Genomic DNA, 27748 nt, shown 5'->3' on the forward strand with positions numbered 1-27748 from the left:
GGGGGAGGTGGGCAGGAGCTCAGCTGACAGCCACACGCACACAGCAGGCTGGCTGTGGCCTTGGCATTGGCACAGGAGAGGGGCCTGGCGGACGCCTGGCACACAGCCTACTTGGCTGCCCGGTGTCCGCAGTCATCAGGCAATCCTAGGCTGCGACTCAGTCAAGTCAGTGATCTTAGCACTTTCTCTCTATGTCCATCCAGGGCCTTCTGGCCATCTGGGGGATGCTACCCCCAGCCCACAAGGGCTTTGAATCCCATCCCTTGAGGGAGAGCAAGCGTGGGCATCCAGCATCTAAGCCCTGGACAGCCACCTGCATGTCTCTGAGGGCCGCCTCCCCTCAGTTCTCCATGGGCTTCCTCCAGGCCAACATGTGTTCCCCATTACTCCTGAATTCCCCCAGATTTACAACACATTAAGTAATTTGTAGGTTATTTCAACTCCAATCTGCTAAAGTTGAGAAAATCAAAATTAAATTCAAACCACAAGGAAACTTCAAAGAAAGAGGAGGAAGAGAAAATTTGAGTGCCTTCTCTCCTCAGGTCCCCGCATGTCCCCTTTCTATCCCCGCTCCCAGGATCCCAGTCAGCCCCCACCCTTGGCTTTCCTCTAGGCTTCCCCTTTCCTGGCCTGTCTGTTGCTCCAGGGCCCTTCCCCACAGCCTGTGGTAGGCGGTGTCCAGGTGGCTCTCAGGTGAATATGCAGAAGTCCAGGGGCAGCTCTGGAACTCATGGCGCGGGAGGAGTTTGTTCTGCTGGTTTGGCAGAGGTGGGTAGCCGCTCTGCAGGGTCCAACACTTCTCGCTCGCCTCCCAGGAGCCCTTGCTGCTACTGGTTGGTCCTCCCTGCCCTCCAAAGCCGTTCTGCTCACTTTTCTGACCTGTTTTGGGGGGGTAATCTTCATCATGTTCTCTTAGCTCCCACAGTTCCTGGGACAGCTGGCAGCTGGTGGGCACCACCTGGCCCCTCCATTTGATAGCTCAGGTTACTCTGTTTTGTCTCTCTACCCTTTAAAACAGCCTTGTAAATAAGCAAACACTCGGTGCCAAGCACCTTCGGCATTTCGCCAGGCTGGTAAATATTTTAGTAGTGACTTGGTAACAGTTGTGCTCACTCTGATTCCCTCGGAAAGGTTCTTGGTGATGGGGAAGGTCCGAGGCTCTGCGAAACGATCTGCCGGTTATTTATACTCCACTCTGGCCACGTGGCCTCCGCTCTGCCCCATGAACCACATGCCGGGGTATTTTTAAAGCTCGAGGGGGCATTTGCTTTCCACCTTTCAGCAAGGGTATGGAGAGCTCCTCTGTTTTCTCCGTGGCGAGACTGCTCTGGAGCCTGCAATTTGGGAAAGGTGACTTAGCCCACAACCCAAAAGGATCTGGGAGCCATGACGCTTGGCAGAGTTTGGCTGTGCACATGGTGTGGATCTCCTGCCAGTCCTCCCGGAAGATCCTCCTGTTGATCTTCTTTGGGAAGAATCCTAAGGAGCAAGGGAAAGAGGCCAGAAAAGCTCTGGGTTTTTGGGGGGGGCATGTGAACCCTGGGAGGTATCAAATTACAGTGGCTATCAGAGATGACCCCAGGAAACAGTTGTGACCCCAGCCAGGAGTGTTTAAGAGAATTGCAACAGACAGGATGAATTCTCTAGCATCTAGTTTCAGAGGATCTGTCCTTACCACAGGGAGGGGAGAGTAGAAGACAGAGGAGGAAGACCAGCAGTGGGTAGGAACAAGCCTCTAACCAGAGCTGCTGACTAGATGCTCTGGGGTCTAGGCCTTCCCTGCAAACCTGCAAAGCACAGAGCCTCCCTGCCCATTGCCAGGAAGCTGGTCTACCCAGGCACAGCTTTGCTGTGTCCAGTGAGGCCTATGGTGCCCAAGGCTGGGTACCAGGGAAGGAGTGGGTGAGGCAGTAGGGTGGGCACGGTTGTCTGGCTTTAATAGATCCTCAGAGCCACAGCCGTTCACTCCTTTGCTTTATGAGTGGTTTTAATGTACAGATGGGCTTGTTTTAAAGGGGCTTTAAATGATGGCACGGCAAGGGCAAAGTATTGTGCCCCAACGGCTGTGTGGTGAGCTTCCAAGAGGTGGGCACCATCAAAGTAGGAATAAGACCGGGCTTCTCTCTCTTAACTAATGTGGTAGACGGGCCAGGGGAAAGTGGGAGATCTGCGTTCCGTAAGACGGGCCCGACGATATACGGCGCACCTTTTTCCCATTCTGCTTCCCAAGCTGCCATCTACAAGGAAGGGTGGGGCCTTCCCACTCCAGCTCACAGCTAGGGTGCTGTTCAGCTGACCAGCTAGCCTACCGCCACTCCCAGCCGCCTGCCCTTCCTCCCTGGGCTCCTGGCGCCATGATGCGTGCCACCCGTCTGCACCCACGCACACCCTATTGGTGCTTAGCCGCCGTGGGCGCGAGTCAGGTGAGCAGCAGACATTGTAGCAGACCCAACTCACCTCCTTCCCGGCGGGAATGGTGCCAGGGCTATACTCTTCCCGGAAGGCTTCCAAGCACCCCCGCTCGGCATCCTGCTGAGCCTGTTCTCAGGGTGCGGGGGCAGGCCTTTTGGGGGGGAGAGTGTCTGCCCCATGCTGCCCTGGCGCCAGCTCTTCCTCAAGGCCCTGGTGGAGTCGCCTGAGGGAAGCAGCTGGGCTTGGAACAGGGGCTGAGGTACTTCTGGGATGGGAATCAAGAGGGAAGACACCATCTTCCTCCAGCCCTCGTTAGTTAGTTATTTCGTAGTAGCAGACACACAGCCTTGGACCAACCTATGGTGGTGCTCAATGCGTACTTCCTGCTTGTGTTGGGTTTTTTGTAACTTCCAGCCAGACAGAGAGCCCAACACTCAGGGCAAATCCCAAGGACCTCCATGACAGCTCAGCCTTGTGCTCTGATTGTCCAATCTCAAGTTTTCCACCTTTTTGGAAAGTTGGAAGCGTTCTATGGAGGGGGACAGAACAGGAGAAGAGGCCTTCTCTTCGGTTTCCTGAAACAGGGTATTGTTTTCTATGTAGTCCAGACTAACCTCCAACTTGCTTTGTAGCCCAGGCTGGCCTTGAGCCAGTGATTGTCTTGTTACAGCCCAAGTGCTTGGGTATAGGTGTGTACCACTATGCCCAGAAGAGGCCTTGACTCCCAAGATGCCCAAGCTCCAGAGTTGGAGACCAGTCCCCCAAGGTACCAGGCCCCGAGTCTGGTATCCTCTTGTCTCTCTCAGTCCTGGCCCCTGTGTGGGGACAAGGCTACTCTAGGGGAGCTTGCACTGTCTCTTAGCCTTGTCTTTGGAACCACGTGGCACCCAGAATGTTCTTCGCCTTTCCTAGGTCACTTGAACAAGGTATGCCTTTTCCTTCCGACTTCCCCTTGGCCTTTGGGAACAGGAGACTCTTCTGCCCCCCTTCCTTTCCCCCAAGTCCCTAGAGCACAGGAGACAGCAGAAACCCTAGGTCTTTTGGAAAATGGAAGCTTCCCAAAGAAGCTGGTGGGCGGGACCACTTAACTCCCACTTTGTCGACCACATCGGGCAGGGCCAGGGAAGAGGCTTCAGCAGTTATTTACAAGTCTTGAGGAGATTCCGCAGAGTCTCTCTATGTCTTCTGAAGGAGAGGATGCCGTGCCTCGGTTTCCCTGGGTGGTGTACATCAAGGTTCCAAGATGACCTTGAGGTTAAAAAAGAAATAGCCAGTCAGGCGGTGGTGGCGCACGCCTTTAATCCCAGCACTTGGGAGGCAGAGGCAGGCGGATTTCTGAGTTCGAGGCCAGCCTGGTCTACAAAGTGAGTTCCAGGACAGCCAGGGCTACACAGAGAAACCCTGTCTCGAAAAACGAAAGAAAGAAAGAAAGAAAGGAAGGAAGAAAGAAAGAGAGAGAGAGAGGGAGGGAGGGAGGGAGGGAGGGAGGGAGGGAGGGAGGGAGGGAGGGAGGGAGGGAGGGAGGGAGGGAGGAAGGAAGGAAGGAAGGAAGGAAGGAAGGAAGGAAGGAAGGAAGGGCAAGCCATATGAAAGACAAGAGAGGCAGGGCTTGGTGACTGAGAGGGCCCAGAGGGCCCACCTCTACCTCCTAAGAGAAGCCTGCTTTCACTTCCTTTCACCAAGGCTCAAGGTTGGCTGGGCTGAGGCCACATGGTGATTCCACTGGAGAGACGTATAGACGGATGTATAGACGATGGAGCCCACACTCCCCACATTTGCCAGTGAGCACCTAAGGCCTAAGGTACAGTCTAGCAAGGGAGATGAACCAGTGCAGTGCGGCAGGAGGTCAGGGACAGACAGACAAAGGAGGACCAGAGCCACAAGGACCCTCCACCTCATCTAGCCCAGCACGGGGTCTCGTGATGAGGGGGATGCGCTGGCAGGTAGCCAGTTGCCCTGTTTCTCCTTGATGCCTGCGTGGCATGCGTGCGTCCTGGTTTCAAGCTCCCTGAGAGCCGGGAATGGAGGGGACCCTATGAAAATGATGATATGTGACAATCAGTCACAGCAATTAGTGTTTTGGTTAACAGGCCTTTTTTGTTTTCTCTCACCCAGACAGAATGTCACAAATAAATCCTCTCCTGCATTTGCATATTAATTGGATCGGAGACGTCAAGCATCTTTCATTAAAGAAAATGATCTGCATATTTGGAGACATAAAATAGTTATTTTGATGGGTTTTTTTTCCTAAGATCAGGGGGTGGGGGAGGTAGGTGATAGGAGTTCTAGCATGAGGTAGAGCAAAAGCAGAGCCAGCCCCTCTGTCTAGTTAACCCTCTGCAGTCTGGACTCCATGGGCCAAGGTTGAACAGAAAGATAATTAGTCCGTAAATAAATCAAGGCTCCGAGGGGCCCCTGGGCCCAGCTTGGCTGTTAGGCAGAAGGTCCCCTCACTAGAGTTATGAGTGAAGAGATAGGCTTGGTGCTTAGTCTGGTTCTTAAACCCCTCCCTTGGGAGCGAGTAGCTGGTCTGTCCAGGGTATCCTGAGACAGTGGGCATGAGGGCGTGGCCAGGTGTCTGCCTTGTAGCCTGTCTAGCTGAGTCTCCAATCTCCTTGGGACACTGGTCAAGCCCTGTGTCTTCTTCCCCCATAACTCACCCATCCGTGCCCCTCTCTCCATGTGCTGTGACCTTCTACTTCCTGTGTCCTTCCCATTCTTTGCCAACTGTCCTTCTGCTCCTCTACCCGCATGGGACAGTTTCTAGAAGCAGCAGAAGCACTACTTAGAGTCATTATCACTGAACTCGAAATAACCCATAAAGCTACAGGGCCCATATTAGGGCATGAGTCCCCGGGAAAGCAGAGGGAATGGACAGTTTTTTGATAGGCGACTGTGACTGCCCGTGTCATTCTCGTGTCCCCTTCCTGCCTCCTGAAGCCATTTGTGCAGGTGGGCAGCAGGATGGCCTCCCTGAGACAGCTCTGGGCTCTCCCAGGTGAGCTCTTCTGTCCGCCAGCCCCAGGTGCACTCCCTTATCAGATACTAGTCAGGAAGAGGTTGAGGCGCCCGTGACAGTGATGGTTGCTGTCACTTTCTGCACACTGAATTTGTGCACCAACTTTGCTTAGGGCCCTGCACTCGTTGTCTCCCGTCTCCATAGCCCTCTGAGACAGGTCCTCTCTCACTTTACAGATAAGGAAACTCGACCTCAGAGAGTTTAGATAACACGCCTCGAGGTGCCCATCAGAGCTCAGAACTTACAGCCAGAGTGGGGCTCTCTTTGGCCAGGTTGTGATGTAGTGGGGACCTGTGGTAGCATAGCTCCTGGTCTGACCCTAGCCTGTTACTTAGGCATGAAGCTATTCTGTGAGAGAGTCCAGAGGGTTACAGTGACTTTCTGCATGAGTGGCCTCTTCACCCCATTGAGGAGACAAGAGCTGCCATCCCCCTGGAGATTAGAATTGGCTCTTCTATGAGTATCTTCTATGGGCTTTAAAAAAAAATGCCAGAGATGGTGTCTTCCACTCATACAATTTATATACAGTTTTGCTTAGAATTTTGAAGTGTGCATCATGGCCATTTTCACATGCCTCAATCAGAACACACACACACACACACACACACACACACACACACACACACACACACGCGTGCGCGCGCGCACACACACACACACAATGGACCAGCCTCCTCTTATGCCCTAGGTACATGGAGATCTGGATGTCCCACAGAAACCTGTAGTATGGTACTGCCTTTCCAGTACCCGGACTCTAAGATGGCCTCCTCCCTGCTCACCAATGCTAACTGCAGGGGATTGTAGTTGAGCCAGACACCACTCCCTGAGGGTCAGGGCTCTAGAAGGTCTTCTGAGCCAGGGGATGGGGGCGATTGTACCCCAAAACTCCTTAACAGCTGTTAAACTGTGCCCCATCTTGTTCCTTGGTTGTCCTCTGGCCCTCCATGACTTCCGGTTGTACCTTCTTTTGGTAGGGGAAGAACAAAAGCAGGGGTCATGTGTCCCTCACATTTGGGGATGCTGGATCAGGAGCCTGAGGTGCCCTCTAGAGGAGCAAGAGGACAGGCAGGGTATTTTCTGGAGTCTGGGGGAGTCCTGGAGCAGCTGTTTCTGTTGCATGCCAAGAAGCCAAGTTGGTTTAATATGGTTGTAGCTGCTAGTTTGATAAATCAAAATAATTAAAAATAATAAATTTGATTCTTCACCCAGCAAGCTGTGTGTGGGCGCAAGACCTGAGCTCTTGAGCTAGGACTGGGGAGGTGGGAGAGGACCCTGGGGCACAGGGACCAGAATCATAACCGAGGAGGTGGGCAGAGCCTGACCCAGGGGGTCAGCTCTCAGGACTGATTAAGGGAGAAACGTCTCTCATGGTAAGAGAGTCAGCCAGACAGGCCAGAGCCCCTGCTGACTTTGCCCCCGGCTGTGTGGAACTGGGCCAACCTTGGTTTCTTCATCTGTCAAATGGCGTGATAGGCCTATCGGCCTGTGGGGCTGTGTCAGGAGTCAGGGCTTTGCCCAGTGAATGAGAGCATATGCTGAACAGTCAGGTCCCACAGGGACATAGCCCTCATCCTCCCTGCGCTAAAGCGGCTTCAGTATCCTCTCTTGTCCCCTCTTCGCAGTTTTGGCTACAAGCACAAAATCCCAGGTCACAGGGCTTGGGCTGCTAAACAGGCACACAGCTTCCAGGGACTCTTCCTCCCCCGGTCAGCTGTTGTCCTCACACGGGATTGTTCTGTTTACAAGGACATCCCCTAGTTCAGGGCGTTTTCCAATGACAGTATTCCACTGGTTACAGTATGGTGCCAGGAAGCGGTGTGCCACACCCTGGGGCCAGCCCTGGGTTCGAGGTGCCGGCAGCTCTACTGGGGAGAAGCAGGATCTAAAAAGGGTTTGGGTCTGTCCCCTGTCTCCCCACCCCCACCTCCATCCTCAGGAGCCGCATTTGGTGTCAGAGCAGCTGGAAATCTGAACTGAGTGGAGCGGGTGGGGACAGGGAGGGACAGGGTGTCTGTCTCTTTAAATGCACTTTGTGTCAGTGTGATAAGGAATTTGATGGCTTTATCAGAAATACCAAAGCTTTATTTAGCAGGGCGAGGCTCACACCACTCAGCTCCACACAATCTGCTGATAAATAGCAAAAAAAGGAGGAGGGGGCGTGGACAATAGCTCACCAACACCCCGGCTCAGCAACCAAGGAAAGAGGGGGAAAAGAGAAAGGCCCAGAGGCAAAGTTGGGAGTTTGGGGGGAGTCAGGGAACCCACTAGGCAGGGGAGGGGAACAGAGAAAACTACAGTGGAGTTCTGTGAAGTGCTGATGGGCAGTTGTTCATCTGTTCTCCAGGAGAGACCCTCATGGACGTCTCTGTTACTAGATGAAATTACTGTGGTTCCAGAAAAAAAAAGGATTTATTACAGGTTCACAGCCTTCCCCACTGCCATTCAGATAGGACTACCCAATTCTCTGCCAGCCCAGCCTATCTATCATCCATGCCATGCAGATCTGCCCTCGGGACCTACTGGCCCAACTGGTGAAGGCTCAGGGCCAGTCTCTGGAGAAGCAGAAAGGCTATGGCATGGCCCTGCCTACTTGTGGCGTTCTAGAACATTCTCCTTTTTCTTCTTCTTCTCCTTCTCTTCCTTCTCCTTTTCCTTTTCCTTCTCCTCCTCCTCCTCCTCCTCCCTCCTCCTCCTTCTTCTCTTCTTCCTCCTCTTCCTCCTCCTCCTTCTGAGACAGGGTCGCCCTATGTAGCCCTGGCTGTCCTAGATAGAACTCACTCTGTAGACCAGACTGGCCTTGAACTCATAGAGATCTATCCGCCTGCCTCTGTCTCCTGAGTGGGATTAAAGGTGTGCACCCCTCCTGGCCTCAGAACCTTTTTGACATCTGTGTCACGTAGGACATGTAGTTCTTAGACAACCCCTCCTTCCTGGCTGTGCTGGATTCTTCCTGTCTTCAGTGGCATCTCTATTCCTTCTTCCTCAGCCTCTTTCTTCACAAGCATATAACCGGTTTCCCGCCCCTGCCTGGGAACCCTTGCCACCGGTCAGCTTGGTGGCCAGCATGAGGCTCACAGATGGTGTACCCCTGGATGCCCGCTTGGCTGTGTCCACACTCCTCCCTCTGCCCCCATGAAGGTTTTGATGAACACAAAGCAAGTTTAATTTGTGGCCCCCACCCACATCTATCTGTCCCCTCATAGGTTTTGCCTTTCCTAACCGTTTGTGTAACTTCCTGTGCGTACAGAGGCAGGTTTGAGCACTCCATACCCAGCCATGAGCCACATGGAAAGGGAATGAGGAGTGTGGAGAGAGGAGGAGGCCCTGTCTACATTCTCTCATGATACCCCAATCCAAGAGAACCAAAAGCCTGAATCCAGGTCCCAGGTCCTGCCTACTCTGGGTTCAAGGCTACTTCTGCTTATCATAGGCAGTTGGTCGCCTCGTAGTGACCACCAGAGTTGGAGGGAGAGAAGTCTCTACCTCATAGGGCCTCCAAATGTGACAGATGACCCAGGCTTTCTAGACCTTTCCAACAGGATGGCCAAAGGCTGCCTTAGGGGCAGTTAAATGAACCTTCGATGGGGTTGGCTGGAGACAGCAGTGGACTGACTTTAGCACCTCTCCCCAGAGCCACGGTGGAGCCTAGCGAGGCCTGAGATCCCTTCTAGGAAGCTGACCACTGGGAGCCTTAGCAAGGCTGGGCCAATAGGCTGAGGGCCAGCAGGGTCGCCTTACAGGGATCCCTAGGCTTTGAATGGTAGAGCAATGGGATTAGCTGGCCGGCTTGGGTAGGGGAAGTTCTGGGCGGAGAAACAGGGGGCTTGGGGGAGGGGGAGGCTGGCCAGGGCAGAGGCTGGAGGAAGCTGCCCAAAGGCCGAGGCCCAGACAGACAGGAGGCATAAATGGAAGTGACAGGGTCAGGCCAGACCTTTGTCCTGCAGTCTGATTAGAAAGCCTGCCCTGGATTTCTGAAACTTTGGGATGTTGTCGGACAAACTGGAGCTTAATTCTGTCAGAGCGCTGGGGAGATTAGAATTGACATCCTGGGAGCACATTCCTGGCTGGGCAGAAATCCAGCCCCCGCTGGGAAAAACCTGTGAAAGCAAGGCCGGCCTATGGTGGCGGCAGGGGTGCTGTCAGCACCGGTGGCCACTCCAGCTTTGGGGCTTGGAGCCAGGAGTCTCTGGAAGGCCGGTCTATTTAGGCAGGATGCGTGGAAAGAAAGGAGTCTTAGCCAAGCCACTCCTGACACCGATCCCGTCCCCTGGTGGCACCGCCCGGAGTAGAACTCTGACGTTTAAGTCTCTAAAATGGGCCAAGTCTTCTTTCCAAACCCCCAGAGCTTCGCCTTCCTTCAACGTTACCTTGGGATGGCAAGAAGGATGCTTCCTGCGGAGCTGTAACAGCCATGGCCAGGAGGATGGCAGCAATAAGTTGTCTGGCTGAGTTCCCCTGGGGAGGGTGGTCGGCCGGCAGTGCCCATCACAAGAAGCCGAAGCCAAGGGTTCGAAAGGCCTCTGCCACTGTACCAACTAGGCCTCTTCCACCACCAGCCCCGTTAGCCTCAATAAACCAGGATGTGTCTTTCAAGATACATCCACCCTTTCCTCCAAGCTCCCAGGAAACATCTGCCAGTCTACTCAAGCAGAGAGCGACAGGCAAGGACCTATACCAGGAGTCACCTCTCACCTTCCCACCAAGAGATGGGTCTGGAGGACAGGGCTGGTAGCACACACCATAGCCCCAAGTCAGGCTGCTCCCAGTACCACTCCCCACTTCCTTCCTGACTCTAATGACTTTTAAATATTGGTAAATATTTTGGCTAAAGCAGGCTCTCTCGTGGCAGAGAGCAAAGCCGTGTGCAGTTCAGGACCTACAAATTATTTATTAAAGATCTGAGATGCGGTGCAATTATGTGGAAAGAACCCAAAAAATTAAATAAATAAGTAACAAAATAAATAAATAAATAACAGCCCCACTGGCCTCTTGAAGGCTTGGGGAGCGGCACACATGATTGCCGACTTGATGAAATCCCCCCGGATGTAATGAGCTGATTTTTCTGCTGTTAATATTGCATCTGCTGATGAAGGATTCGTTAGGATAATGGAACGAAGCTAAAATATAAATGACTCCCTGTCAAGGAGCAGCTTTTGTTTGTTGATCTCCTGACAGTTCCCGGGCCAAAGCAGGGGTTTCTGTGTGCGCACGCATTCCGGAACAGGCAGGAGGGATGGGGGACGAGAGCTCAGGGGACCCCCAGAGCGCTTGGCTTTCCCTACACCCCCAGTATCCTAGGTTTTCCCCTCGGGTTGGTCTGCCCGACCTTGGGAAGCTCTAGAGCCCTGGGGGGGCGGGGAAGTCATTAACTTGGAGCCCTATGGAGGGAGCTTGTTGCTCAGGGATCCAGGGTGGGAGCGGAAGTTTCTGTCTAGCTGGGCAGAGGGATATGCAGAGGCGGGGCTGGGGGCATTGGGATTTGCAGAGGCACTGTTTGCAGCCCGTGCACGCAGGGGTGTGGTGTTGTGTGGGAGATAGAGTCATAGCCACTTGAGGCAGAGTGTCCTGAGGGGAGGTCCACTGTAACGTGCCTTCCTTTCCTCTCTTTTCTCTTTCTTCCTTTCTGACAGAGCATAGCCCAGGATGTCCATGTACCCAGTGATAACCCGGATCTTCTGATCATCCTGGGTCCATCTTACAAGTGTTGGGCTCAAAAGTGTGCACCCCCACACCCAGTTTATGGGGTGCTAGAGATCTAACTGAGGGCCACATGCGTGCTAAACAAGCGGTCTGTCGATTTAGCTGGGCCAAGGGTGCATTGGAGGGTGGCTCAAACCCTGCCCAGGACAGAGAAGAAGGAGGACTCTTTTGAAATTACCACATCACCCTCCTACCCCAGCTTGACTCATCTGGTGCCTCTGTTGAGTTCCCATGTCTGACACCTCCTCTTCTGGGCTCTCACCTTTTCTCCTGTTGTACTGTGAGTTTTATTATGGTAAATATACATGCCATAAAGTTGACCAATGTGACCGCTTTAAGTGCACATTCGGTGGCAATACTCACAAGTTATACATCTACCACCAATATCTAGTTCCAGAATGTATGTGTGTGTGTGTGTGTATGTATGTATGTATGTATGTATGTATGTATGTATGTATGTATGTATGTATGTATTTTGGTTTTTCAAGTCAGGTTTTCTCTGTGTAGTCCAGGCTGCCCTGGTACTCATTCTCTAGACCAGGCTGGCCTCAAACTCATAGAGATCCACCTGCCTCTGCCACCCCAGTGCTGGGATTAAAGATGTAAACCACCACCACCACCTGGAAAGTTCCAGAATTTTTGATCCCTCCATACAGAACTGGGCAATCAGTCACCCACCAACTCTTCCCTTCCCCCAGCCCCTGGCAATCACTAATCTGTTCTATACAATCTCTTCACTATAATCTAGATTTTTTTTCATGTAACTGGAATCATACAATTTATAACCTCCCCTGCCTGGTTCCTTTCATTCAGATGTCATCATGTTGTAGCATGTGTCAAGTCTTTATTACTGTATAATACTCCATAGGACATATAGGTCATGTGTTGCTCATTCCTCAACTGATAGGAACTCAGGCTGTGTCTGCCTTTTGCTTGTCCTGAATGGTGCTACTATGAACATTTCTGTTCGAGTGCTTAAGTCCCAAGGGCCCACCTTTGAGGTTTATATCTTGGAGTGAAACTGTGGCATCTCTCCCACAAAAGACCTCAGAAGCTAATGCCAAGGGATAGTTCCTTCATGTGGCAGAACTGTGCGGATCCGTATTTTAAGGGTTCTCCAAAGCAGCTGGGAAGAACCAGGGAAGGCGGGGTTCAAGTCTGGCCTGCTCACACGATTTGGTTTGTTTGTCCTCCTTCTCCATCTCCCTTGTGCTTGGCATCTCTGATCTCTGAGAAACAGGGCTGCAGAGACTGGATTGCTTTTTTGGTGAGGCCAGATGGGGGTGTGGCCTCTCTGAGCATCTGGCTGCTGAGTGTCTCGGCCCCACCCGGGGCTCTTTGTCACACAGGATGTCCCACACACCCAGGGTCCTGAGTGAAGACTGAGTTCATCCCCCTGCCCTGTACCCTTAGCACACAGAACAAACTTCTTGTTGACTCCTCGGCCAGCTCCATCTGTCACCTTGATCGCTGAGGCCCTTTAAAAGAAAGGGGAGCATGCCAGACCACCAGCTCAGACCCCTCTTCCCAGAGAGAGCAGGAGTCTTATCTGAAGACAGTTGAGGCCTTTGCCGTGGCCATGCAGGGACACTGGGAGCTGGTTACGTTTCTTTCCCGAGAGGGAGTCCCAGGAGCAGGAGGAGATGGCTTTTCTCTTTGAGAAAACAAGACAGGACCCCGTCATCCTCAAGACCCTGGCTAGGCTGCAGAACTACTTGAGGAGGCATCCGCCCGGGACCGTGAGCCAAATAGAGTAGGCTCAAGATAGAGCTGTAAGGCAAGCCAGGTGCTTCCTGCTCTTCTGTTCCATTGCAGTTATTAAGAACACTCCTCGCCGGGCGATGGTGGCGCACGCCTTTAATCCCAGCACTTGGGAGGCATAAGCAGGCGGATTTCTGAGTTCGAGGCCAGCCTGGTCTACAAAGTGAGTTCCAGGATAGCCAGGGCTATACAGAGAAACTCTGTCTCGAAAAAACAAAAACAAAAACAAACAAACAAAAGAACACTCCTCGAGGAGGCAGGGGTTTGGTGGGGCACAGCTCTGTTGTGCAAGTACAAGGTCCTGAGTTCATATCTTTAGCAACCAAGGTGAGGGGCAAGAGAGTTGGCTCAGTGGTTAAGAGCACTTGTTCTTGCAAAGGACTCAGGTTCGATTCCCAGTGCCCACATACAGGTTCATCACCTCCTCGGGCATCAGGTACACATGTGGTTCACAGACATACACGCGTATACACAATACAGTAATAAATCTAAAATAATACTAATACTAATAACAAGGCAGAAAGCAATAGGGAAGAGAACCAGAGCCCCTATGTCAACCTCCACATACACGCATGCATCTGAAAGAGAAAGCTGGGGCTTTTCTTCCCCGCCCCTAGACGACTAGGCTAACCTCCTCTTGGCCCTGTATAGATTTTTCAGGATTCTGGCCAGATTCCAAACATGACTATTTTGGGGGAAACCGCAGAGCCAATCTAGAGCCCGCTCGGACTTGACTCTGGACAGCAGAGCCACCTGCCCCTCCTGGCTGGAGGCCTTAGTCCCCTCACCCTGTGCAGGGACAGGCAGTCTGCTCTGCCTGCTGTCCTGTCTGGAGCCGGCAGCCCCCTCATTGTCCCGCTAAACACTGTGTAAAAGTTCCAGGCTTTATTTGGGCTTTCTCTTTTGCCTGGTTATGCCGAGGCTCTGCCTGGGATACACACACACCCTGGCAGCCTCGCAGGGTGCAGGGAACCGCTGGCCCCCGGATAGAGCTTTTCTCTTCCAGCCCTTCTTCCCTCGTACCATGTTTATTCTTTTTTCCCCCTTCTGTTTCTCCCTCCTGCTCTATCTTTCTTTTTTTTTTTCCACTCTTTCAACATGGTTTTCCTAAAAAGTTTTTTAATCAATCAAATTTGAGGCAGAAAATAGGTTTTGTCACGCCTGGTCCCGGGATAGTGTGACTCTCACTCGGGCTCCTGACAGCTCCTCAATGCAGGAAAGAGGCCAAACAGAATATTTCTCCGGGAAAGTGCCCGTTTCCATGACACTGCCCCTTGTTGTCTGTGCTGCCCCCTCCTCAAGCTGCCTGGCTGACATGGCCCCAGCCCTTGTGAAAGACCCAGTTGGGGGAGGATCTGTGAGGGTGGGGAGGTGGGCTAAGATAGCAGGGGGTGGGCAGCCAGGCAGCCTGACAGCTGTCCCGAATCTCCATGGCCTGAGAAGGCTGAGGAGCAGGTTGGAACCTCAGACAGGAGCCTGGCCTGAGGCTTCATGCATAGGGAGCCAGGCAGCTTGTGGGAGAGACTGTGGGGCCAGGTCTTAGAGTGGTTTCAGCTCTAGACAGAGGAGATGTCACAAGTGTCAGCCTCCTTCAGGCCTTGGTACCCTGCTTCTAGCACATCTTCCCTTTCCCCTTTCCTTCTACTCTCTTGTCCATCAAAGAATCTCCCATCATCCTTCGCTTCTTCCTCGTCCCTCCGTTATAGCATCTTTGGTCCCTGCCAACCTCCCAGGTCCCTCATCCCCAGATCAGAGCTCTGTGAAAGCCCTCTGAGTCTTTCCTTTTTAGCCCAATTCTCTCTTCCTTCTTCCTGTCCCCATCTTTCGCCCTCTCCTCTTCTCGTTCTCTTTTATAATTAATGATTAGTTTTAATTGGTTTGCTTAGGCAGCCTGACAGCAAATTAGCAGAAGCCATCCCAAGGCTGGCTGCAAGGCTCAGGTGGAGACCACTCTACTTCAGACCTGGCCAGAGGAAGGGAGGTGGTGGCTGGCATACACGAACATGTCCTGGCTAGTGGGCTGTGTGTGTACACAGGCCTCCTGCGGACAAGTGCAACAGCCAACAGGAGGAAGGCAACAGGCGCCCCGCAAGATGGAGGCTCACGGGTCAGCCCTTTGTGTGCTTTGGCTTTCGTTCTCCTTAGAGCCCCTCTGTACTCTGAGGGTCAGGTCAAAGATGGGCAAGACTGATGCTTTTAGACTGGACTGGGTTTGCTTCGGATGCCATTGTCCTTGCCTGTGTTGTAGCTGATGGGGTTGGCAGTTTGACACCTCTGGGACCAAGAGCCTGCTCTTTCACATGGACCGGAAGGAAAAGGCCACTGGCACTATGAGATCAGATCTCTAGGAGAGGCAGCCACCAATGGCCTACAAGCTCCAGAGCCAAGCTCTGCTCTCTTCTAATTGTCCCACCCCTCTGCACAGAGCCCTCAGCCTTTCCATACTTGGGGTTAACCCTGGACAGATGGATAGAAGAGGGATGGATGGTTTGGTGAATGAATGATAGAGAGATAGGGTTGATAGTTGGAGGGTGGATGTATGGATAGGGAACTGGCAAAGGCTGGGTGATGGTGGCTCACGCCCTTAATCCCAGCGTTCAGGAGGGAGAGGTAAGCAGATCTCTGTGAGTTCAAGGCTAGCCTGGTCAACAGAGTGAGTTCCAAGACAGCCAGGTCTACACAGAGAAATCCTGTCTGGGAAAAACAAAAGAGAGGCAGAAACAGAGAGAGAGAGAGAGAGAGAGAGAGAGAGAGAGAGAGAGAGAGAGAGAGAGAGAGAGCTGGCAAAGGGTGCTGGGCACTTCTGCTATGACTCCTAAACATATATTCCTTTTCTCATTTTGCCTTGAGGTAGTTCCCTAACCCTAGGGACCCTTCCTGAAAGTAAGGGTCCTCTTCTTTGTGTTCTCTCTGCCGCTGTCTTTCCCCCACCCTTACAGAACCCCACCCTTTGTTTCTTTGCCCCCCCAACCCCCAACCCCAAGACAGGGTTTCTCACTGAAACCAGCCCTGGTTGTCCTCAACTTGCTTTGTAGATCAGGCTCGCCTCTGGAACTCACAGGCATCCCCCTGCCTCTGCCTCCTGAGTGCTGGGATTAAAGGCGTGTGCCACCACGCCCAGCTGCTGAGCCCTGCCCTAACTATGCCAGCTTTCTCATTCACTACCATGATCTGGTATGCCAACCACTCATTCCTACAGGTCAGAATAAGAAGTTGTCAGCACTAGGAGAGGCAGTGCTTCAGACCTGGCCAGGAAAAAGGGAGTTTACTCTATCAGAATAAATGAGCAAGACCGGCCTACTGGGTACTTACTGCTCCAGTCCTTCCTGGGAACCTGGAATCTGTCTAGTGTCCCAGTCCAACTGAGAGATGGTGACTGTCCCTGCTGCTGTGAGCCAGGCTCCCTGCCCTGCACAGGCAAGCATGGGACTATAGGAAGTATTTTGGTGCCCATGTAATATGCATCTCTGCCCCTCCCCCTCCCCCTTCCCCCAGCCCCAACCAACTCCTGGAAAGTTTCCTCCCCGATTGTTCTGTGTGATCAGATCTGCAAGTTGCTCTCTAAGCTTCTTGTCACATTTTGACTTAATGAAGTGCAACTGCTGAGGGATTTGGGTTCAGCGCTCCGGTCTCCCGCGCTCCCTTGTTGTCAGAAAACAGGGGTGGATGGGGACAGCAACACTGTGCTGTAAGTCGTTATCATTCCGGTCAGTCTGTTTAACACAAAATTAAACAAAGAACTAATTAGTGCCTCATGAATTAATAAATGCACAGTTGCCGGGGAGGAGGGAAGGGGAGGAAAGGTGGTGGAAGGGAGATACTGGAGTGGTAGAGTTGGGGGGCTTTGGGGGTTCATGGGAGGCTGGCTGGGGTGTCTTGACAGATCTCAAGGAGAGCTTGGGATGGTCAGGACATGGTGAGGCCCCTGATGGGACCGACCTGAGGCTCATTGGTTGGAATGTTTCCTCTGCTGGCTGAGCCCACCTATCTCTTCCAGCAGCATTGGCTTTGGGGTCTCCATGCCTGTTCCCCTGCTCTAGCTTGCAGTCTGTCCACTCAGCTCATCTCTCCTCCAGCTCTGTCACCACTTTTTTCTTGAGGCTCCCACCGGCCTCTCTCACCTCTACCTGGCACCCATTTGCTCTCTGTTGCCCCCTACCTTAGATGTCTGTTCACTTCCCTGCAGACCCCTCAGCTCCCACCTCCCAGATGAGTGTCCTCGACCCACAGCGCACAGTGAAACCCTCTCAAACCACTTGATGATCAGCCGGTTCTCAACCTTTTTATGCAGCCAAGCAGTCTCTGCCCCACTGAGCACCCTCCAACCTGGCAGCCCGTCATAGGGTGTAACATGGGTCTAGCAGAGAGTGGAGCCCTCCTTAAGAGGACTTGTCAAGTACAATTAGCTTAATCCATCTAATGATGTCCTGGGAATGAGAGACAGGGAGGTGGGACCGGGTGGCATTCTGGGAGCCCTGGACAAGGTCACCTCATCTCCTGCAATCCCCCCAATCTGATTTGGGGATTATATAGCCTAAGGAAATTGGTGTTACTCCTCTTGCATCATTGATAAGCTACGAATGAGAGAGAGAGGAGAAAAAGGGAACAAATAGCAAACCCTTTGTCCAGCAGGGCAGGTGCCATGGCTGGGGCCTAGGGCCTGGCCCAGGCAAGGACAGATGGGGCCAGATGGGTAGGTACACGGTCCCTTGGGACTTCCCTCCACAGTAGATTCTGTCTCCATTTGAACCTGGGTCCCCAAACTCCTGCTCTAGACTGCAGAGGACCCTGAGCCTGTAATAATGACAAGCCGCATTCTCTATTGGTTAAAGACCCTCTCCAATGGTGTGCCTCGCCCTGTCTGAATCTTCTGTGGGGGTTGTCTTGATTCATTCATCAAGGTGGAAGGCACTGTCCACAGTCTGTTCCTAAGGAATCGGAATCGAACCTTCCTGATGCCTGGCCTTGTCCACCTACCCCGGGGCACTCACACAGTCTCACTTGGGAACAGTTTAGCATTTGCCAGTTTTGTTTCCAGGGCCCAGGAGAAAAGAGTCAAGGAGTGGTTGAGGCTACCTTCATTGTCTCCAGGAGTGCCCGCTTAGCCACTGAAGGTTCATGGGAGCCTGAAGGCCCATAACCAGCATACACATGTGCACTTACACACACACACACACACACACACACACACACACACACACACACACACGCCATACCTCTGCCTCCACTGGGCAGTGTGAAAAGCACTCTGGCTTTCTCTGGGTCTCAGTATCCTTAGAGCCATGTTTCCATGTAACAGCTCCTACTGCTTCCTGAAGTCTCCATCCTTGGTTGCCATATACTTAAAGTGGGCTCAAAGCAGAGCCCTTTGAGCAAATCTGAATCACTGAGCCCTCTGGCTAGCCCTTCAGCCCATAGGCGGCAGAGAACTCTCTGGCACATAGAGGTCATGAAGCGCATGCTTGGGGGAGGGGGAGAGAATGGAGAGGCTTCCTCCTGGAAAGACTAACAGACTCTTCTTTCTCCCCAGGATGAAGTGACCCCCACCCCCAACTGTGTTTGAGGAATCTCTAGGACCCCGTGAGGTAAGGCTCGAGTTCCTCCCCTGTTCTGTGTGTTGTGAGACAGTTGGTGTGAGATACATCACCCTGGACCGAGTTCAGTTCTTCGAAGCATCCAAGACTGATGGGATGGGGTGTGGGAGACAGGGAATGGGAGCCCCATGGCTACTGGAACCTGTCAGGAACAATGAGGGACCAGCAAGAGCTGTTTGGCTTTTATGCTGGAAATGGGCTGGGGAATGGATGGATTGCTGATTTGGAGCAAGGATTGATCTCCAGGCATCAGGAGTAGCAGTGCACCCGCGCCATGCTTGGACTTCTCATAAGTCCGGTCTCACTCTAGCCGCCCCGTATGTCCATTGTAGTAGCTGCCTCAGGCTTCCCAGGGAAGTTCTGCTTCTAATCATGCTTTGAGATCCAAAAGAGTTTAACGTTCTAGACCCCAAGTTCTGCCTCCTCCTCTGAGGTTGAGTTAACTTCCACAAAAAAACTGGCTGAGAGGAGGCTGCCGGCAATGGAGAGAGCAGGCTGCCATACCCTGCCTTACCCTAAGCCCAAGGCTCCCTGGAAGCCAGGCACTCAGGACTGCCATGTTCTTCACAGGCTGTCACAGTCCCCTGGTGGCTCGAGAACTGCGGGGGCCACCGGGCCTTGGCCCCGGGCAGTGCAGTGTCAGAGGTGACCGGTGGAACGCCAGTGTTATGTAAATAGCGGGGCCTGCCCGGCGGGCGAGCAGGCTGGCTGCAGCCATCCATCATTCCCGGCTCCGCGGGGCGGGGGACAGACACAGCACCGTGCGCTTGGCTCCAAACCTGTTTGTTTTCCCTTTGTCTCGCGCGTTTCGGGGGCCAGGCTGCGACCCGCTCCAGTTTTGTCCCGCTGGCCTCCTCCCCATAGGGAGCACGGGGGAAGGGAGGAGAGTCCCTTGGCTCCCACCGCGGCATCCCTTTCGGACTTCAAAGGCTCCCCCAGCATTGTCTGCGCCTGCGGGCAGTGGCCCTGAAAACGTGATCAGAGGCGGCCCGGTGTAGGGCAGGCCCGGCCCGCGCCCTGCGCTCTCGCTGGGGCCCGTGGATTCCTCCCTTTGCCGCCAGCACCACCCTGGTTACAGCGCAGCTCCGGGGCGCTCAGTGGCCTTTCTCTCCCCGCGCCCTTTCTGGCTCCCTCTGGTCTCTCCTTCCTGCTCTCTAGCCTCGGCCTCACTTCTGTCTAGGCGCATTGAGACTCTAGAAATGGCCAGAGCTGCATGCAGCCTTACACTCTTTCCTCGCCCGCCTCCTTAAGAATCTCAACCCCGCCAAAGGGTTTCCCAGGATGCTGTGAGGCATAAATAGGATTCCCATGCTAGATCGGATTCTCAGTGCACCCCACCCCCCACTCAGCGTGGCACCGGACACAGGAGAACATGTCTTGCTTCCTCTGGGGACCTCTGTCAGATTAGGTACAAGGTCCCCAGGAATCATCTAAGCATCCTGAAAGACAGGATGCTTCCATTTTCTGGACAAGTCTCGGGCAAACCGCAGTTCCAAGATCACATTTGATCCTCGGCCTGTGTTTTGTAAATAAAGTTTTATTGGAAAGGGATGGCCTTTCGTTTTCATATTGTCTATGGCTGTTTTCACTCTACAATAGCAGAGCCGAGTGACTACAGTGGAAACAGCTTGGCCTACAAAGCATAAGATTACTATCTGCCCAGCAGTGATGGCGCACGCCTTTAATCCCAGCACTTGGGAGGCAGAGGCAGGCAGATTTCTGAGTTCGAGACCAGCCTGGTCTAGAGAGTGAGTTCCAGGACAGCCAGGGCTACACAGAAAAAAAACCCTGTCTCGAAAAACAAAACAAAACAAAACAAAACAAAGCAAAACAAAAAAGGATATTTACTATCTGGCCCTTCTACAAAGAAGGGCTTGCTGGCCCGGATTCTGTTCTGTCTCTGATAAAAATATACATGAGATTTGCCATTGAAACCTGCCAACGTGTGTAAGTCCTTGGGGTTGAGTGAATTCTCAGTGTTGTGTGGTCACCATAGTGAGGCTGGGATTGCATAGCAACTCTAGGCTGGGGCTTGGTTTCAGGATGCTTAATGCCCCACTCTGCTGGGGAGTCTCCACCCCTCCTCTGCCTCCTGCTCTGTTCAGTCCTTCTTACTCTGAGCCCCAGCTCCTCTCTCCTCACACACCCCAACTCCCTCAGAGCTGTGCATTCAGTGGCCCTTCTGTAGCCATTACCTCAGATCCGTAGTCATAGTCATCACACACACACACACACACACACACACACACACACACACACACACACAGCTCCCACCCCAGCACACTTTGCAAGGTGGGAAGTGTATACCCTGCCAGGCTGTTGGGGTATACAGTGCCCAGAAACCAGCAGGAAGGCAGAGGGTCTCTGCCCAGCCAGTTTCCCCCAGCAGCCACAAGATGTAGCACCCATCCCTAGGACAGTACCTTGGAGCTTTCCCTGATCCCTGGAAAAGCTCTGACACTGAGCCCTTGGAGCCAGCAAAGCTTCTGAGTCCAATGGACCTCTGGGAAAAGAAGGGCACTGGGGGTGGGGGAGGGGGCAGAGGAGGTGCACTAGGCAGTCCCGGGTCCCTCACACTTGTTGCTGAACCCTGGGATGTAGCCCTTCCTCTCAGACCATCACCCCTGTAAAACAGGGGTCCTGCCCACCAGACTCTGCTCCACAGGCCTCAACTGGCTGGAGCTGTTGGGAGGAAGCCGACCAAGGGAAGAAGACCAAGGGTCTGGGTTTGGGTCTCTGCCTGCAAGGGTGAAGGTAGCAAGCGAGGTTGTCATTCTGCTGAGAAGGCCCGGGGTGGGCCACTTAAGTGGGTGCTTTGTCAAAGGGTCAGGGATCCAAGCTGGCCTGGTGTCACCACGGCTATGGAATAAACCTGGGCGGCAGGCTTCTCGTCAGAGGGGGATGCCTGGGAGTCTGGGATGGACGCTGTACAAGCCCGTTCTCTGGGGTGCTTCCTTGGTTGGCTCTGCTGAAGTCCCTCCCTGGTCTCTACATCTCCCCTCCCCTCCAGGCCTTCTGTGTGCCCCATAAGTTTCTCTCCCTTCTTCCCTTCCCACCGCTCATCTCTCGCTGTCCCCCCCCGCCCCCCACGCATGGCCCCCTCTCCCTCTCTCCTTTTCATCTACTCGGAAGGTTTTACTTCACTTCCTTGTCACCCTAATTGATTGCATTAACCTTTCAGCGTATTGGATTTCCTCGTCATCGTGCAGAGAGCCCTGTGCAATATGCTTATAATCTGAGCCATAATGGACAGTTTGCAGTCAACAAGCCCCTTCTCCCATCGGCCCCGTTGACATCTCTCTCTCTCTCTTGCCCAGGCCACCATGGCCACTTCTCTGGTTGGCAGGGGTGGAGCTATAGAATGGACCTAGAAGGAAATGGACTCAGGATCGTATCTGCCTGTGCCTTTCCCTGCCTCGCCTGTCCCCCCTGGCTTTCTTTTTCCAACCTCCAGCTTCTAGCCTTTGTGGAGTCCTCTTGGCTTTCTGCTTCTGAGACACTGCCTGATAGGTGGCTGAATTTTGGATTTTTGTCAATGAGAGAGTCCCCTATTGTACCCAGACACCCGGTTCTGGCTTTATCTGTGATGTCTCGAGGTCTCCATGCCCCACCTTTCTTTGTCAAAGGAAGAGAAGTGACTGACCCAGGTACCATGGCAGTAAGCCTGGAAAAGCCCCCCAGGATGGACTGGTGGGACCTGATAGGGACCTGGAGGAGGTGCAGAGGAAGAGAATAACTGTAGGATGGGCTCCATCAAATCAGTGTCTTGAGGGGCACCTGATAATCTAGCAGTAGGTAGAGGTGCCAAGCCCTGTGCCAGCTGCCTGATCTGAGGAGCCCAGTCCCAGACCAAGTCCCCATTCTCTGTGGGTTCCAGCAAGGCCCTGGGCTCAGTAGCCTGATGGGTGAATCCTCATTCACTCACGACAGGATGGATGTCAGGTTGAATACATTAATGTCAGCTGGAGGAGCAGGACCGAGGCTCCCATTAGCCCGGTGGTACTTCCTTCTCTTCCAGACCCTGTCTCTCCAGCCCTCTGCCCAGCATCTTCTCCTACTGACCATCTCCACCTCCTGCCATCTATCACTCCAAAGGGCAAGCTTTGGCAAGAGAGGGCTGGACCTCAGTCCTTCCCATCCTCTCCCAAGGATTTTGGGGGTGGGCAGAGGGCACAGCAGGGAGAAACCAGGCAGCGAATTAAAGTTTGTGATTGTCAGTGTCAAGAGAAGCTAAATAACCCTGTAACTAGTATGAAGGTGAATTCACGGTCTGCTGCACATGGAGAATATGAGTGTCTGCAAGACGGCGAATGTAGCTCGGGAGTCTGCCCGCCATGGTGGGCAGCCTTCTCTCCAGGGACCTGAAGGAGGCGGGAGGAGACCATGCACTTCCCACCCCCTGGCAGGGAGCAGCTGCCCAGGATCTCCTACCAGGCATGGGGGTGGGGGGGTGGTGGGGGAGACAGCTCAGTGGCTTGACAACATGCTGGCCAGCAACCCATGCAGGAATGCATTTGTAAGCACTAGCAGTATACACTCACAGACACCAGCCCTAGCCCCATATTATCAGTGAATATTTTCTGACCACTCACTCTGTGCCTGGCTGAATGCTGTCTTCAGACCTCTTTCCAAAACATGCAGGTATAACTGCCAATATTTTCCCCTTCTCCCACAGTATTTTGTGACCACTTTATTGAGATATAATCCACATGCCATCAAATATGCCCTTTTTAAATGTACTATTTAGTGATACTATTATTTATTATTATTATTTGCATATTCACAGGGGTGAACAGTACAGCCATCACCACTACTGGTTGTAGAACATGTTCATCTCCCAGGAAGAAAGTCTTACACTCCTTGGCAGTCTCTGACTTCCCTTCCCCACCCACAGACCTAAAGAACTGCTAATAGATGTGAGGAAATGGAGACTCAGAGACGGCCAGTGACTTACTAGGATTACACAGCCTGGCTGTGTCATGGCTGGTGGATCTTGCATTTGAACCCAGGCCGAAGAATCCAAAGCCAGCATTCCATGTCCTGGTGGCTGCCCCCACCCCATGCCCTACCTTGTATTTCTGAGACTTTGGGCCCAGGCATGTACATACGCCATCGGAACATGTAGGCCCAGGCTGCAACATGAAACTGTCTTCTCCCCAGGTATGCTCATGACTCGATGCAGAAAAGCCTCATACACACACACCCTCCCTCCCACGACAGCCAACATCCCCTCCTCCCCTCGCTCCTTCCCCTGCCTTGTCTTTCCCAGCCCTACGCCTGGCTTGGCACAGAAACCACAAAGCAACAGGGCAGCTCGAGTGGCCACGGAGACCTGGGTGGCTTTGGTGGTGGCTCGGGCATCTTAACATGAGAAATTCCTGTGCCTCCTGATGGTTGTAACTGAAGTAAAGGGCTAGCGTGGCATTGAGAGCAGGGCCCAGCCAGGGGCGCTGCCAGCAGGCTGAGACCCACTCCACTTCCCAACCTGTCTCTCTTCTGCTTCTCTTCGGCTGGTGTTTCTCAGCCGTTTTCTCCCCACCTGCCTCTCTCTTCTCTCACACCCCACTTTCCCACCTCAAAAACTTAAACAACAACAACAAAACAACAAAAAACCAACCAACCAACAAACGAAAAACCACCACAACAAAAGCCGCTTTTGTAGCCCATCTCTTCGAGTTTGCAAAAAACGTGAAACATTCACTGTTTCTGATAAGTGACAAATTCAAGGATCAGAGACAAAGGAAAAGTAGACATAGACACACAAGACAGAAAGAGTCTGCTGGATTGGGTTTGGGTTTTTTTTTTTCCTTCTCCTTTCTCCCTCTAAAGCGGAGGATCCGGCCGGGCCAGTTTGGATATTTATTAAGAAAAAGCCAAAGATAATTAACTTTTTTGTTTTTGTTTTGTTTGCCGGTGCCTCCCCTGCTGGCACTCCAGGTTGCCTGGCAGATCAGACCTGCTCCTGTTCCTGGGTGCTGGGCTGCTGGCAGGGCTCAGCTGACTCCCCTAAGCCTGCTGGGGCCACCAGCTGCCTACCCAGCCACCTAGCTTGGGTTTTAGGCAGGGTACACCTTAAGTTGCTACCAATGTCACTTTTTCGGGCTCTCCTGAAGCACAGAGCACCCCTTAGAGGCCGGTAAGTAGTGTGGACAAGGGACTACTGCCAGCTCTCTTGGCCAGTGTGTCCCTTAAAGGGAGTGGGGGTGTGAGATAGAGTCTCTCCATGAGAGTCCTGGCCAGTTTAAGGGTGCTGACTTCTCTCCAGGGAGGGAAGAGAGGGCAGAATGAGCTGGAAATGCAGGGAGAAGTCTGATTTGAGCCAATTTGGTCTCCCTCTTGTTCCAGGAAGCTGGTACTCTGTCAGGACCTATAGACTCTCGAAGCCCCTGTTAACAAGTCTCTGGGACCCAGGGCTATCCTGTGCTATATCTGTTCTGTTCCCATCTTTGACCCAGCCTCATCCATCAGGGGGACCACTGGAGTGGTTCCGAGAGCCATGCTTAAATGAAGCTGTCTGTTCCCTGAACCCCACTAGCTATGGCCCAGCTCACTGACCAAGAAAGTAGCATTGAAAATTAGAGGCCTCACTGTGAGTGATGGAGCTGAAGACCTCTCAGGAGCCAAGCCTGCCAGGACAGTGAAGATGGCTACCTGCTGTCCTAGCTGGGCGTAGGGGTGTGGTTTGCTCCTCTGTTAGTGGCTATGTCTGGGCCCCTCCCCTAAAGGGTGCTCCCCTGGGGGCCCCCCAGGCTGCATTCCCACCAAGCAGAGAGGGAGCAGGAGTCACAAGGTCCCTCCAGGTAGGGAGATGCTGTGGACTTGGACAGAATAGAACATTTTTGAAGGATTTTGCTGGTCCCTTTTTTTTCTCTGAAATATAAGGATGTGCAATTTTTTTGGTTTCAATTTAGCATTGGAGAATTTTATAATTTAGTAATTAAAATCTCTGATAGGCTTTAGAAATTGCGGCTAATTGAATTTAATGGGAAGATGATTTTCAATTTTATTTGATTACCGGGACCCCTGGCATCGGTATTTATGGGAAAAAAATGGGAAATGTGCTGTGTGGGCTAAGATGGCATAATTGAATTAGGGATAATCGGATTTCTCCGTCATGAATTTCACTATAATTTTCCTATAATTTTCCATTAGATATCTAGTTTACAAATATTCACAAAGAAATGAAGCTCTTTCGGAATGGAGATTGCTGGCTAACAGGATTACGGGCCGAGCGTGCGGCTGTGCCAGCCCCTACCCTGCCATAATGTGATCCTTGTGTCTGCCTTACACTTAGTGTGGCCTCGGTATCTCGCCTTGCCACCCACTAGACTGGGAGCTCCATCCTCCCCTTTGTTTCCTCCCTGGCCCAACACCCACCTGTCCAGGGCCTACACATTCTCTGCTACCTGCTGGCTGAGCCCTGTCCCAGCTGAGGCCCAGGCCTTCTGTGTCTGCTCCCCCCCACCCCCCGCTGCCGCACGCCCCCCATGCTTCCTGTCCACATTCAGTTGTCTCCCTGTTTCCCCCTGATACTCTCGCTCCATCCCTGCGGAGCACCCTCAGATCCAGGGACGCCCTCACAGGTGCGAACACGCTTGTTCACATGCACACACAGACCTCTGGCCAAGGCTGCTGTGCCCTGGCCCAGTCGCCTGAGAGGGAACCAGTTTATTGGGATCCTGGGGTGGGGTGCAAGAACAAAAGGAGCCTTGTTCAAGTTTATGTGAAAGTTACAAATTCAAAATGAGAGCAGATAAAGCACGAGATACCTGGTGTGTAAACAGGCTGGCGAGTGAGAAGGCCGCAGGCTCGAGAGGGAGGGAGAGAGGGAGGGAGGGTGGGCGAGTGGGCACAGGACACAGGATGAAAGAGGATGAGAGCCAACATGGCAACCTGGCCGGGGAGAGTGGGGGCTGGCATGACCCACCTGACTGTATGAAGTTGCTAAAGAGGTTTCCGTTCTGCATGGGGTGGGGTGTCCTAAAAGACCTGGAAGCTCTGAGCCCCAGGCCCTTGAGACCAGTGGAAATCATGAAATGTTCTCATGATGGCTGAGTTCAGGTTCTCAGAGTTGTCATCACATCAGAGTCATAAGGAAGGACTAGGAGAGACACAGCCCTAAGACACCAGACCTCTAGGCTTCTCCCATCGGTGTGAGCACACGCTTAGAGACAGAGAGCAGCAGAGATCTGGAGGCGCTTAACACACAGCCTTTGACCCGTGGCCCACACAACCTTGATGCTTCAGCCTTTGGCCCTGTCCTGAAATCCTAGGATGCCAAGTTGGCCTCAGTTTCTTACTTCACGAATCTCTTCTCTTCTGCCACAAGTGGCTCCTTACTCTTGGGTCCAGCCTACTCCACCTGTGGTGGCTGATTGTGACCCACTGCCTCAGAATAGAGGGTGCTTTCTGGACAGCCTGGGGCTCTCCCACTATGGGTCATATGTGGCAGCCCCTCTTGCTGGCCCTGATCTATGGCCTTCTCTTGGCCCTGCCCTGTGAGCCATGCCTTGCCAGCCTTTGCCCTTCAGAGGCTCCAAAGTTATTGTTCTTACCTAGGTAACTAGAAAGGAGAGGTGTTTCCCTGTTTATCCAGGCCTTCCTAGGGGTCAGCCCTGATTATCATCAGCTGAAAACCAGGACATTCAGAACCAACCAGAGACTTTGCAGGTCCCCTGTGCAGGGAGCTCCTTGTCCGTGCAGATATCTTCACCAGCCTCCATTTCTGATGCCAGGCTTCCTTCTTTACCTGGTGGCCCACACCAGGCTGGGGTGTGGGACTAAGTGCCTGTTGTTACAAGCTGGAGCTACAAGGGGGAGGGGCAGAATCATTGTTGGGTTTTTTTAGGGGGGATGAGCAGCAGCACCCACAGAGGGTGCCCAGGGCAGTCCTGGACACAGAGATCCCATGGGGAAGCTTGGCTGATGGCTCTCTCTATCTGGCTTCCCTGGGCCCATGTTGGGGAGCATGTGGCTTGATTTAAGGGACCCTGTTTCCTTACTCAGGGGCTTTAGGGCCAGGGGACTCCTGGCAAAGTTAGGTCTTTGCACCTAAGGATGGGGATGGATCTGAAACATGGAGGGAGGGTGTGTGACAACCTAGACCGAGGTCCCCAAGGAGGCAACAGAGAGGGTGGCGAAACAAGAGAGGGATGCCGGATTCTTCATGGAGCCGTTTAAAACAAACAAACAAACAAACAAACAAAAAACGGTGAGACAAAAAGAAGAAAAAATAAGGGGAAAGTAGGAGAAAGAGTAGATT

General features: G+C 52.9%; 1 protein-coding gene across 5 annotated transcripts in view; it reads left to right on the forward strand.

The window, feature by feature from the left end:
* The window catches only part of Casz1 (castor zinc finger 1), a 150528-nt gene that overhangs the window by 67534 nt on the left and 55246 nt on the right, over window positions 1-27748 (forward strand). For 4 of the 5 annotated variants that reach the window (XM_006539158.2, NM_001159344.1, NM_027195.2 and 1 more), the window contains exon 3: window positions 18423-18477. The gene's annotated coding sequence lies outside the window, so the exon portion shown is untranslated. Of the gene's footprint in view, window positions 1-17447; window positions 17586-18422; window positions 18478-19056; window positions 20418-27748 lie in introns of those variants that run through there. The other variant, NR_161310.1, reaches the window with a different exon arrangement.

The sequence above is a fragment of the Mus musculus genome, chromosome 4 (assembly GCF_000001635.26).
Source record: "Mus musculus strain C57BL/6J chromosome 4, GRCm38.p6 C57BL/6J".
Classification (NCBI taxonomy): Eukaryota; Metazoa; Chordata; class Mammalia; order Rodentia; family Muridae; genus Mus; species Mus musculus.